Raw genomic sequence first — 14,128 nt, forward strand, 5'->3', positions numbered from 1 at the left:
GTCCCAATAGGCTGCGATCAGCAGATCAAAAGATACAGCCAAAAAACGAGAACCTGTGTTTTCGACATTTTTCAGCGGCTGCTTTTTCCTCCGTCATTTCTCTCCTGTCGATGCCACGCTCTTTTCGCTGCATTTTCTGACTTCCTGGTGGTCCAATTAGTCCGTAAAGGGTCATAATAATCGAATCCGAGACCTAAAATTTTTTGGTCGAAAAAAAAGTAAGGCTAACCCCTTTGCATTTTTGGCCAAAATTTGAGTGATTTTGAAAAGTGCCGGAATAAATTCTTTCATGCGCTATTCCGACGTAATTTTGCAAGAGAAATCGATTGGGCGCAGTCCCAATAGGCTGCGATCAGCAGATCAAAAGATACAGCCAAAAAACGAGAACCTGTGTTTTCGACATTTTTCAGCGGCTGCTTTTTCCTCCGTCATTTCTCTCCTGTCGATGCCACGCTCTTTTCGCTGCATTTTCTGACTTCCTGGTGGTCCAATTAGTCCGTAAAGGGTCATAATAATCGAATCCGAGACCTAAAATTTTTTGGTCGAAAAAAAAGTAAGGCTAACCCCTTTGCATTTTTGGCCAAAATTTGAGTGATTTTGAAAAGTGCCGGAATAAATTCTTTCATGCGCTATTCCGACGTAATTTTGCAAGAGAAATCGATTGGGCGCAGTCCCAATAGGCTGCGATCAGCAGATCAAAAGATACAGCCAAAAAACGAGAACCTGTGTTTTCGACATTTTTCAGCGGCTGCTTTTTCCTCCGTCATTTCTCTCCTGTCGATGCCACGCTCTTTTCGCTGCATTTTCTGACTTCCTGGTGGTCCAATTAGTCCGTAAAGGGTCATAATAATCGAATCCGAGACCTAAAATTTTTTGGTCGAAAAAAAAGTAAGGCTAACCCCTTTGCATTTTTGGCCAAAATTTGAGTGATTTTGAAAAGTGCCGGAATAAATTCTTTCATGCGCTATTCCGACGTAATTTTGCAAGAGAAATCGATTGGGCGCAGTCCCAATAGGCTGCGATCAGCAGATCAAAAGATACAGCCAAAAAACGAGAACCTGTGTTTTCGACATTTTTCAGCGGCTGCTTTTTCCTCCGTCATTTCTCTCCTGTCGATGCCACGCTCTTTTCGCTGCATTTTCTGACTTCCTGGTGGTCCAATTAGTCCGTAAAGGGTCATAATAATCGAATCCGAGACCTAAAATTTTTTGGTCGAAAAAAAAGTAAGGCTAACCCCTTTGCATTTTTGGCCAAAATTTGAGTGATTTTGAAAAGTGCCGGAATAAATTCTTTCATGCGCTATTCCGACGTAATTTTGCAAGAGAAATCGATTGGGCGCAGTCCCAATACGCTGTGATTATTGTATAAAAAGATTCAGCCGAAAAACGAAGAATCCTAACCGTTGATGCTTCTTGCTCTCGTAGGGGACTCTTACATTGTTTCTGAACGTGCAATCGGTTTGTCAGGTCCACACATATACAGTTTGAAATGAAAAGTCAATTTTTTTGCAACCACGCAAAGAATGTAAGGCTTGATTTTCAGATTAAGATTTCGAGAATCAGACTGTCAGATCCACTGAATAATAATTCCCAAGCCAGGTCGAGGTAACCTCGGGGTGCCCGATAAACCTGGGGTGTTTCTCGCGACCTACAACCGTGCTTATACCTACCTATCAGTATTGCATTGCAGTTATTCCGCTCCACAGAATGAACCCCGTGATAATATTTCAACATCACGAGCCACGGGAATATTATTTCCATAGTCTGAGTCGGCGAGCATTCGTGGCTCCAATCGTTGGATCCCCACAGTCGTGGCTTCATTGCGAGTTTCAAAATTCATCATTGTTGCTGGTTATTCTCACGATCAACAAATTCGTACGAAAGGCAATGTCAGAGATTGGAGACAATAAGGATAAAGAAGCTACTGAAAAGGATTGGAGAGAGGCGCTCTCACCCTCCGTCAAATCGCAGTTCAAACCCTCGATTTGGAGAGTTAGTAACAACAGCGAATGAATTCGAGGAATGGACATTCTTACCTGTATTCACCTTTATCGAACGTTTTTCCGGAGTTCCGCTTGTTCTGTAACAGGAGGTACGGAACGAAATTCACTCAGTTAATACGCCCATTGAAAACTTCTTTATTTCATCATCATTGTACAATTTACAACTTTCCAAAGATCAAGGTACTCAATTAAGTAAACATATAAGTGTATTAAAACTAATCACTTAAGAAAAATCATTCAGTAGACCAGTTTCTTTGAACATAACAAATAAAGTACAATGTTTTTTCTAAAAATCACGATTTCTTTCACTTTTACATAGCTATGGTCATTTGACATTTCATCACCCACGCAAAGTTCATTGTTCAAGCAATTTTCCAGCTCCGTAAATACAATTATCCTTCAACTCTCCAAAGTCTTCATACTCCTTGTTCAATCAGCATGGAATCCTCCGCATCATCATCCTACGGTGTAGAGCAAAGGAACAACTGAAAATAGTGGAATACCGTAAATATAAGCGTCTTCTACATTTATGAAGTGAATGTTTATATTTTGCTGAAAGAATCAGTGATTGTACGTATGTACACATTATGCAGATTGTATACTATTAATTCTACACGCGCAACTGTGTGTATTATTACTATACGACTAACATTATTTGAATAAAATACATTTATCACCAGACATCAATTGTGTATTGTTTTAACCCGAAAATTATTTCTCCCTCAGTTTTCCTCGACACATTTATCATCGCGGTCTCTCGCGTATATTCAGCTTAAAGTGATGAGTATGATTTAACTCCGACAAATGTGAAACGCAGATTTCCAGTCACGTTTTAATATCATTATGAAAGTGATTTATTTTTCAACCGTGCAGAAAGAATCAATGGTGTTGGCCTAGGCTCGGAAAAATTCCAGCTCTCTTAGTTTCATTGATGGTTGCATCGACGAGAAATAAAAATACAATTTTTTCACTCATTCAAACGTTGTGGAAAATATATTCATGACAGTTGAAATATCGTTGCCAGAAATAATTTTCATCCTTCAAATTTTTATGTTCTAAAGCATGCGATGATTCGCGAGTTGAACCAAAGCAGGGATAATTTATTTACCGATCAACCGATGAACAATTTTCACAAATAATAGTTTTTTATCTCTTAAATTTTTATACAACTCTCAGCACCGTCTGGGATGAGGCAGGCCTTTCTGGGATCAACTACGTCGTAACTGAGACCCGTATCATCATCATCGGTGCAAGATCACACTGTCCCATCAATTAATCATCACATCAGGTTCGCCCGTTTCTCATGTGTCCAGTTTATACGCGCAAGCAGTGCCATGGTCGCGTTACAAACCGGAAACAAACGTGTATTCAGCCGACAAAGTACAGCTTATTCATCTCGGCGTACGTAGTAGTTGCTTTGCTCTCCACAGCTTGCAAACTCCTAGAAAATCGCGACTTGACTTCGCTCAGCTAAAGCTTCTACGATGCAGGGCAGCTCCAGGGAGTGAATTCTTGATGGCCCAGCAGGGCGGATGTAAAGGTATACCGACTGCTCCGGGATTGCAGAATGCTGGGCCGAAGTCCTGCATCCGCCTCCGTGAAAAGTGGATGGTTTAATAATAACCTCGGAGTCTTAGACAGCGGCGTAAATGAATCAAGTGACCTACGTTAGAGGAGCTGAGAATACTTCCAGCGACTTGTAAAACTTGGTATTTTTTAGTGTTGCGCAAGAAACTTGAATTTGGATAAAGTGAGGTGTGTAACACGAGCATGAAAAAAATCTAGCTCCGTAAAATAAACATTCCCTCTTTTTCAAGCTCGTTTGTTTTCCTAAGTCACCTTTTTCAAATAACACTTCACAGGTGGGTGATTTTCATCTGTTCATATCTTATGATATACCCTTAAATTCAACTTTTCCGCTAGTTGTTTTTCATCTGTCAAAGGTAACTAAATTTTAACAAATATATCCTCGTAATATTTTTTCAGCAACATTAAGGAATAGAAAATGCACTTTTCGGAGCTTATTTGCGTTAGCATAAAAATTTCAATTCCAAATGAGCGCATGCTGCGCCATATTATAGATGACAATGACCATTATTTAGATGAAAATAAGATTATTCTCCATGTACGAATTTATTTTTACAAAATTCCATCAGAGTTTCATTTTTTTTTTTTTTTCTTGCATCAGCAACTTCGGCTGTATATGTTTCAGTATAGGTATAAGCAGTACATTTTGTTTTTCTACCGTGAACGAATATGAAGATGAATGACGAACAGTAAATTTATCTAGATGAAGATGAAAGTAAAAAACTCTACTCATATTGTCTCTACGAGATAACATATGAGAGAAATTCATCCAGGACGATTATTTTACAGTTCAGATAAAGTTATGCAAACAGTGTGTTGCGCAATGATTTACGGTACGCGAAGAAAAATAGATATAGATGTATTTTTGCTTGCCGTACAGTCTTTGAATATGTTGATTCTTCGCGACAACTGAAAAATGTACTTCCGGTGATAAAATGAAAATGAGTTTTGTAGCTGTAAACAGAAGATCTGAGATGCGTGGCTGTTATTTTTTATTGCGATAATTCGTGCTCTATTTTATTTCAAGGATTGTAATAACGTAGTAAAACGAAGAGCCATTCATTATAACATAATTCACAGCTGTAATTCAGTTAAACAGTCGCAGTTGTTCTGCACATTTTCTTGCTAATACAAACAATGTTTAAATTATTACAGCACAAAGTTTATACATATATATGAGTGGTCGAAAATGCAAGTGGTGTAAGTCAATTCGACCCAACTTTTCAGGTCAACGAAATTTGAACTTTGTTGAATGCGAAATGCAAATTCCTTTGTCCTGAAAAATTATATCAAACTGACAATCTCTCCTACATCCGTTTTACCAGGATGTCATGTAGCGTACATAACGAATGAAATATTTCTGGTGCAGGATTGAAGTTCCGCATTTGAAAAGTTCCGAAAGCGCCTAATTCCGAATTATTTTGTCGCGAAACTTGAAGCAAAGAAATCAAACCTTTACGGAGCAGCAAAATTTCGAATGGTTAGAAAATGCGTGATTCCGAAAATTCAAGTCTCGATTGAGCAAAGTTTCGAAAAGTAAAGTTTCGGTAGAATGAAATTTCCGAAAGTTAAAATCTACTCGCACCGCGTAGTTTACTCAACGAGCGGGTAGAAAAAATGAGAAAAACCGATGATCAGAATGACCGAGATTCCGATCGTAAAAATATCGAAAATACAAAACAAAGAAAGATCAAAGTGGTAAAATTACTCCAAGCCAGAAATTCCCGGAACTGAAAACCTTTGATCTCTCGGAATTTTGATGTTTCATGTTTTGAAATTTTTTCATTTTCGCCTTTTCGGAACTTTGGACTTTTGCAGCTTGGAGCATCAGGTTCCGCACCCTTCGAAGCTTCGATGTTCCGTCAAAGGTTTGATTTCCTAACTGCAAGTTTCTCCATGAAAAAATTCCGAATCCATAGTTACCGGAGCTTTCCAAATTCGGAATTTCCACCCCACCCGAGATTTCCCACCATCAATTGTACGACGTCGAAACGGGGTTCCCGCGGGAAGTCGGTCCGCTTCGAGGATCCTTTCGCACTTCGCATCTATCCGGCCGAACGCCCGGAAGAGCAGGTGTGTTAATAATCGTCCGGGGGTCAGGCGGAGGCGCAAAACCCGCAGGCTCGAGCTCAGGTAGCGAGGGGTGAACCTGCAGGTTCACCCAGCAGTGCTCGGGGGTGGCAGGGGGGTGGTTTCGGTATTGACCCAGTTGCCGCCGCGAACCGCGTTCCATCCACCTACCCGAAGCTCGTCTCACCCTAGCGAGAGAGGGATGGCCGCTCTTTCGGAAGGGCGAGCGCTCGCGCAGACCGAGGCTAGCTTCCTCCTCTTCGCCGACGACGTCGTCTCCCTTTCACAGACGCGAGAGGAGTCCTCGGGAGCACGAGGTCGTGGCTCGCAGTCGATCGCTCCTCACCCTTAACTCCGGCGCTAACTCGACGATCCTCAAAGCTGTGCGTAACACCCCGACGTTTTTTTCCCTCTACGCGCGATGTTCCATTTTTTCCACGCGCTCGAGTGATTAGTACGCGAGAAAAGGTGAGTTTACTCTCAACTTTTTATCACTCACACCCTCGGTTCTCGCACTTTTACCATCCCAGTTCTTCCGTCTTTGCCCAAACTTCTTCATCGTCTGGCTGAATCGTTCGTTGGAATTTTTCCTCGTTCTTCGTTATCCTCAATTTTGGTTTTTTCTTCAAGGGCCGTTTTTCAACAACTTATCGTTTGAACAAAAATCGCGCCGCGCCGTCAGACGCGTAACAAGTGGCACCGTCTTTTACCCCCAGCAGCTGTCCCGCTGCCCTTGCCTTTAATTTCTTGGCGGTGTATCTTCTTCCTCATCTTGGTTGTACCTATCTCTTACCGTGACTAAAACTTGTAAGAATTTCTTTTCCAAGTCGTTGAAGCCCGTCCAAACTGACCGAGCAAGATAAAGCTTGAAGAAAAAAGCTCGCTGCTTCTTAGGTTCCATTATACGCAGCTTAATTGCAGACCGATCGGATGATCGGATGATTCGCGCTCTCTGCGAAAGCATTTAACGAACGATTTACAATCTCGCTGCATTTAGCGCGATAAATTCTGAGCAAGAAATTTAGTGTCGAAAATTATACGAATAATGCGAAAGTTCAAGACCGACGAAGACTCGATTATTCGACTCAAGTTGAGTTAAGTCAAGTTCTCGAGTCTTCGCCACTCTTGTTCACCGTACTTTTGGAATTAGCAAAATCCTCTCGAGTTCACCTCCGGGTATGGTAACCGGATGAAATATTCTCGAACCAAGACAATGCCGAGATCCCGGGAACCGGTCTATTTCGTCACCGTCGCGAAATGCGTGGAAAAGTTTTATATCCCTATCCGAGAAACTTTAAATCCGATAGATGAAACCTCTCTAACGTTACGTCGAAGATGTGATCGATATTGGGAACCACCTCACATAATTCACAAGCAAAACTTTCAAGCTCGGTGGCTTTTTTTCTTCACACTTCTCTGGCCCTTTATCCCCTTGGAATTTATTTGTTTACGTGTAGAAATGTATACTTTATTTACTGCGAAGTAGATACGTGTTCCGATTTTTTCTTTCTCATCGGATAAATTTGATAAAAAAAAAAAAAAAAACTAATCGAGGATTGGACCGGAGCGAAAACAACCGTTAAAAGCCTGTTAAAATTGTCACGTATAAGCGTCTTTGTTCGAGTGAAGGAAAATCGGTTAATAATCTCGTTCAAAGTTTTACCTGCACTGTTTATTCAGCCCTTGGGAAAAATTGAAAATTCTCTTTGTTTACAAGTGATACATGTTTGCGTATAAAAATAAAAGCTCAGGCTTGTATCGCGACATGAATCGTACGGAACAACTCAAACGGAACATTTCGAAAATACAAGTTAATTTTTTTTTTTCTACCGACAAGTTGGCACCGCGACTCTGTACCGCCGAGAACAAAGTTAATCGCACGGCCTTTCATTACCTGCCTCAATTAATTTTCACGGGACTTTGCCGACGATATAATTGCGTATCCGTTTCTCTCTCCGTTGCAGCAACTCGCAAGTTCAAATTGTTCCATTGTGCAACTCAAGTTACTAACGCTCCATCCAACAATGCTTGTCCGCGGTGCGGATGCAGGTATATTGTATACTTTTATACATACATACAGATGTACATGACAGCGCAACGCAATGTATATATTATAGGTATAAACATCATTTCAACTTCGGAATTATACCATAACTAGAAAACTGTAATATCTACCTGAAAGTTTCTCGCTGAAGGATATAAAAGCTTGACGTGCTTCATCAATAAAGGAAAAATATTTCTTTCTGTTCCATTTCAACTCTCAGTTACATGTTAAGAGCTCTAAGGTCTGCTGTAATTGCAGAAAAATAAAATGATGAGAAATTTCCTCGGGAAAAATAAACATTTTTTGTTAAAAAATCCTAGATGAAATTCAAAGATCTTAACTGTGGCTCCATTTATTTAAACATGCAACGATTTCTGGAATGCAAAATACGCCTTATCGATACTAGATAATATTCATTTTTAGTACAGTATTTAATGAAATTCAACAGTTGCGAATTCGGAATCTAATCTTGTTGGCATTCATGCACGCTGTGCATCATCTCGAATTAAACTCCAGCTATTATTTCTTCATGCCAATCGGTTTATACAAGTGACTTTACACGCATGCATCGCAGCTGCGTTATCATACTTGCAACAAAATTGCAACTGCAAGACTGGCGAATATCGCTTGGTTGAGTTTCCAACATCGTTCCGTTTCCATCAATGAAACAAGTTGATCAATTCAGCGCCAATTTAAACGCCGTAAACGACGTTTAACGAGGCGGCGAAAGCGGTGATCATATCTTTGCGAAACTTGAATCAATCCCAAATTGACCGCTCGCAGTTTATCGGCCTTTGTGTCTCCATTCGGGCCGGGTAATTGACCGTCAGATAATCGTCGCTCCGCGTGTTCCAGATGTTGAAATCAAAATTGCAACGCGATGCGATATCCGCAATTATAAATGCCCCGTCCGTTTCTCTAATTTTTCCCTTCCGGAATGTTTATAGACGTCGCAGCTTAGCTAACAGCCAAAATATACGCCGGGAGTGATCGAAATCAAAGGGGAATTCCAGAGAAACTTTTTCATCGTAGGGATAGAAAATCGGGTGACGGGATAAGTTTGAAAATTTAATTTTTTATCGGTTAAAAACTTCTGATGGTCGAAGCTTTGGCGAACATAAAATTATGCAATGAATCGAAACCCCTCGGATGATGTCAAATTTTTTTTTTTCAGAAGAAAAGTGCCATCTCATCACTGTCGTATCGTAATTTCGATAAATAATTAATCGCTGTAAAATCGTTATCAGATCCTTTGTGAAAATATTCTATCGACTGGAAAATTGTTGACAGTATAATGATATGGATTAGGAATTGTAAAACTTTTGAAATTATTGTGTATTCTCTTTTACGGCAGACAAGTAGACAAGAATCGCATGTTTTACTTATTAGACACACTGCATTGAATTTCATGTTATTAAAAACAATCTAAAAACGTTTTCACCCAAATTTGTCGTCTGAAATTTGTTTCAGTTACTGGAAACTCTTCTACATCATTTTATTATCGCTTTTTCGTAATCAATTTGTACCGCAGAATGTGTCTGAAATTTGTAAATCATTTGGCTATTTGGCATTGTGTATAATGTTTGTAATTTGACAGTAAAATTTAGTGGTTTAATTAAAACTAGCCAGCGTTATTCTCTGCGTTCGCGTTGAAATTCGCTCGGGTAAATAGTAACGATCACAAACATCAGGTTGACCAGTTCGTAGATTAAATTTGTATAGAGTAATTAGCAATATTCCCGGGTCTTGGATTGAATTACGATTGTTGCACGCCCCGTCCGTACAAAAACGTTCAGAGCTATTCGGTATCGCTAATAACAATGGCAGTGCCATTTTGTTGATAGGAAAAGATTTTCCGCATAGTAATTAGTCCGCGACTGGGGAAGCTTTCAAGTCTGGAAAACTTTGACGGCGTTTTCGGGCCACGGAGCTGAATTGAAAATAATCAAACACTCTTCTGAATAATTTACCCAAACAATCCTTAAAGTTCGTCCCGCCCGTTTCACCTCCGGAAATACAACGAACTTACAAGTAATTTAGCTTAAGGCAGATCCAGACTTTCCTTCCCTGAATGATAGATGACCAAAAGTCTTCTGCCTTCTTTTCGGACTCGGGGAGAAAATGTTAGGATTTAAAGTTGGGTTAAAGGCTTTATAAGGTCCGCATCTTCGAAGAAAAGTAGAAAGAAATATATGAGATGGCAAGAAAAATTATCAAATTTGTTAAAGTTAACGAAAAAAAATCGTCGATCGTTTTTCCATAACCGAAAATTTACTTTCCGTTGTTTTATTTCGAAGGAATGACGAACCGCGATCACTTTTTTCGCGGTTCTGGTTCTCCAAGCATCTGAAAACGAAGGATCTTCATCCTACAGTCCGAAACCGTTCCCAGCAAGATCCTGTTGCGCCCTTCGGAACCTCACTTGTTGCGACCAGCGTATTTAAAGAAGAAAAGCTACCTTCCGCTTTCTTTTATCAAATTGCAATTTAGCGGCCTGCAACGGGCTTTTCGATTCCTCGCGCCGTCGGTCCGATGCTTCGCAATTACGGTTTTACGTACCGTGCTGGACGGCAGGAACAAAGGGAAAAGGATAAATGAAATTTATCGAGCCATTAACTGCGCCGTTGCAACTGGGAATTGGTCGTCCAGGAATAAGAAGTTCTAGAACTCGGTGGACCAGAGCTGCCTTCAAGTTGTTAAAGAATTGCGCCTCTTGCATCGACCGGAATTGTTCAGCAGGGAATTTCAGTACACGGTCAACGGGAGAAAATCTAATTCCGTCCGGTCAAGCAGCTGCAAAAATTTCCAACTAAATTTCACCTTCGCGAAAAGATTTTCAATTTTCTGCTCATCGTATTACCTCCACGGTACTTCAGGTCTCTTTCATATATTGCACGCCTCGGTATTCTTTCCAATTTTCCCCACCAAAGAGAATCTGTTTTTTTTAACCCGAACTCCCGTTTGTTTACTTATTCGGTAAAGTATTTCGTGCGCTCGTTTCTGATTTTCATAATTACGTTACGCGATGTCGTTGTTGTTTTTTTTTTTTCTTTTTCTTTCATTTTTTTTTTTTCGTTTTTCAACCAATGTTCGTAGTATTAACAAAGTGAGGTGTATTTTTAATCTTACCAAAAATAACACAGCGAAATTATAAATTCGCTCCAGTTCTCACATGCAAATAAGCGACGGTTAATTCTTGCTAAAAAACTGCCGTATTTGCATTTTATTCAAGGTATGAATTATATATTTGTGGAACAGAAAACCGCAGTTATGTGTAAATAATATTACCCGCGGAGAATTCGCGTGTCACGTTTTTCTTTTTTTTTATTCAACATCGTTGCTAACCATCGGCTCGCAGGGAAAACGGTCGTCGTGGTCAGCCTCGGTGATAAAACATCCTCGTAAATAAGAAAACAAACAAGTAAATAATTAAACGTTGAACAGTCCCTCGTCTTATAAATTTCTACGAACGGGGTTCCAGAGAATGAGAAAATATAAAACGTGCGACGGATAAAACGAGGAAAATTTCAGGGAAAGTGAATGAAAAGAAGAGAAATAAAGAAAAAAAAAAAAAAAAGAAATAAAAAAGAAAAACCAAGAAACGAAAAAGAGTTCCTCATCGTGCGAATGAAAAAATCTCCCGTGCAGTTGATCTCCGGTTTTCCGGGACCGAGGAGGAGTTCGCCCGGAAGTTCTTGGGGGTGGAAAGGCAGGCTACCCTTTCGCGGTTTGTGCCGTATAACGGAAACGGCTGAAAGAATGTTACTAGGAATATTATGCAAAGCGAGCCACTTTTCCTTAAGCCGTTTCGCGCGTTGCATTAGCATAGCGGTTATACCCGCCAACGGGAACAATTCTGCCATGCTCGTGTACTCGAAACACTGTATTTTAAATTCTGATAAAGGAGAAGAAGCGACGCTTTGGGCCACCCTATGGATTCCCCGCAGCAATCTCGCGGCCCACTTGAAATCCCAGGACGTTGAACTAGTTTCCACGATTTAAGACTGGACCCCTTTGCTCCGATCCCCGCGCTTCAACCGAGCTTTTCATGTTAACCACAATTCCCAACCCCAATTGTCTCGTAGTTCAACAGATTCAAGTTGGATATCGAGTTCTCGCCTTGCCAACGTTGTATTTTCATTCCTCCATGATTTCGTACGCGAATAGTTACGAAAGGTTTCATTGTACGGCCAAAAATAATCGTTTCCTCGTGAAATTCCACCGTTTATATATCAGAGTTGTTGAGAGATTGGGGGAGCAGGTCTGGCAATAAGAGTAATAGATCATAAAGTAATCGTTAGGATGAACTAACCTGTGGAATTTTGAACGTCAACTTCTCACTTTGTTTTTAAAAGTATTATCCAGTTTAAATGTGTCACATTGAACCAGCAATAATTACTTGAAATCGATTCTGATCAATTAGGAAAATGTACGATCTGTACAAAGGTACGAGTCTTAATCTCATCTGTATCGAACGCTCTTCAATTCCACTGTATATTGACTGGTATAAATATAAAAATGTTGCCATGTCACCGAACATACAGCCGAACAATCATCGTTGTAATTAATGCTTGCGAATTCGAATTAACCCAGGTAATGAGATCATTGTGAGAACAGATTTGATTTTGATCTGGCGCGTGTGCGTCTGTTGTTATATTGTAATACCGTTTACGCATATTCGGCGTGGGAAGCACGCGAATGGGAGAAACGTGACGTGAACACTTGGCTGCGTGATTTCGGTAATTGGAAATTGCGAATTCAGCCCTTGGCTTGATGGCGTAACTTAATTCCACGAATTGGGTCCTGTTGGGTTTGAGGCGTTTGGAGGTAATTCGAATGAGACGTTTCACGATTAGGTACAATAGATTTTTATTGTAATTGGGATAACGTGCGCACAACACATTATATACCGGAAGAAGACGGAAGAAGCGAAATAACTAAAACCATGGCTATGTAATGCGTAGCTCAAGTCTCGAACCACTTACATACGTCTAACTATACTGGCTAACTCTATATCACGGCACATGGATTCAATAGGTACATATATACGTGGCTATGTATTAAGCTGCTGGAGCTTTGGGTAGATTGATAAATATATTCCCAGGACTTGGGTGCTGCCGCTGCTACTGCTTCCTTCTGACGTAGATAAACATCTCTGACACTTGGTTGGCTCCGTAAGTTTCCCTGACCGAAGGGGTTTGTCCTGTCCAACAATTTCAATCCTGAATTGATCATCGTCAACATTTGGAATACCGATGAACAGTGATCAAAAATCCTTCTTTCATTCAAGTTATAGATCATCAGTTCAAAGAAGGTCTTTAGCCATGTTAGAAAGGTGTTAAGAACACGACTGGAACTTTGGAAATGTTGATCTGCAGATTGACATTTACCAAATTTCTTGGTGTGGTGGCAGGTTCGAGAATACCTTTGACAAAGGAAGGTGAAGTTGAGAGTAGACAAATGTCCGTCAAGTGTCCATCACCGGAGCCCGGTAATTAGGTGAACAGACATCGTACCAAGGATCACCTCACCTACCTCACTTGAAGAGATCGCGAGAGTCTCACCGAGTCCATTCTACTCCCCGACAAGACTCGGTAGCCCGCAAATGTCTCCTTAGCCGTCCCGTTTCCGCCCGAAGATGCAGAGGATTCTGGAAAAGTCTGAGGCACAACAAGGCCGACTCAAGTCCCACGTCGACGTCGTCAAGAAACGTTTCGTCCGTAAACTTTGTCCAGAAATACCAACAATGGTAACAGCGGTGGGACGGCAAACGTGAGCTGATTCCCGGACCACGATGTATCACGATCATCGAGTGCAGCCCGAGGATCACGTACCGCACTTCCATGGATTTGCACTTCCATTCGAAGTGCACACCGTAACTTTTCAACGGAAAAATGGACGAGTAAAAACCGAGCTGACGGTTTCGTCCGCCAGTCGATATGTCGAGAAGAGAGGTGGAGAACGCACGTTTTTGCAACATTCGTTGCATCACTCCGACCTAGTATAAAAAAGCCCGACAGCGGTGCAAGCACTCGCTGAAATGGCTTTTTACCCGGAGTTTTTCGCATCTCTGACGAGACAAACGAGAAGTTCTTTCACCGACTGGAAAGCTGCGCGATGTTTTCCGTTCCTCGGCACAGTATCAATTTATAGTTATATAGTTGAACCGAGTTTAGTTACGTCGTACGATGAGTGATTCGCAGGATTAACTTTGACCCGGAGTTGGACAGTCCAGAATGTCGAGCTGGGAATTCGCTGGAATTGACAAACCTGCAATTTGCAAGTACTCCCCGTATGCCTGAAACTTCACCCTCTGTACATCGAGTTGCCCACCACTAAGGGATGCAAATATCGATAAGACAGACCTACCGAGTTATCGGCTGACAGCGCGTTTAAAGTCCTCGCAAGTTTGCTGGAGCTGCCCG

General features: G+C 41.0%; 1 protein-coding gene and 1 long non-coding RNA gene across 3 annotated transcripts in view; one reads left to right on the forward strand and one right to left on the reverse strand.

Annotated features, from left to right (window-relative positions):
• Positions 1-2,154: 2,154 nt before the first annotated feature.
• The window catches only part of LOC124182051, a 51,070-nt gene continuing 39,096 nt past the window's right edge, over positions 2,155-14,128 (reverse strand). Inside the window, exon 5 of the long non-coding RNA XR_006870674.1 lies at positions 2,155-2,487. This is a non-coding gene — a long non-coding RNA (uncharacterized LOC124182051). The remainder of the gene's footprint in view (positions 2,488-14,128) is intronic.
• Positions 5,937-14,128, forward strand: part of LOC124182047 (leucine-rich repeats and immunoglobulin-like domains protein 1) — a 57,657-nt gene continuing 49,465 nt past the window's right edge. For both annotated transcript variants that reach the window (XM_046568835.1, XM_046568834.1), the window contains exon 1: positions 5,937-6,127. The gene's annotated coding sequence lies outside the window, so the exon portion shown is untranslated. The remainder of the gene's footprint in view (positions 6,128-14,128) is intronic.

The sequence above is a fragment of the Neodiprion fabricii genome, chromosome 5 (genome assembly GCF_021155785.1).
Source record: "Neodiprion fabricii isolate iyNeoFabr1 chromosome 5, iyNeoFabr1.1, whole genome shotgun sequence".
NCBI classification, from domain to species: domain Eukaryota; kingdom Metazoa; phylum Arthropoda; class Insecta; order Hymenoptera; family Diprionidae; genus Neodiprion; species Neodiprion fabricii.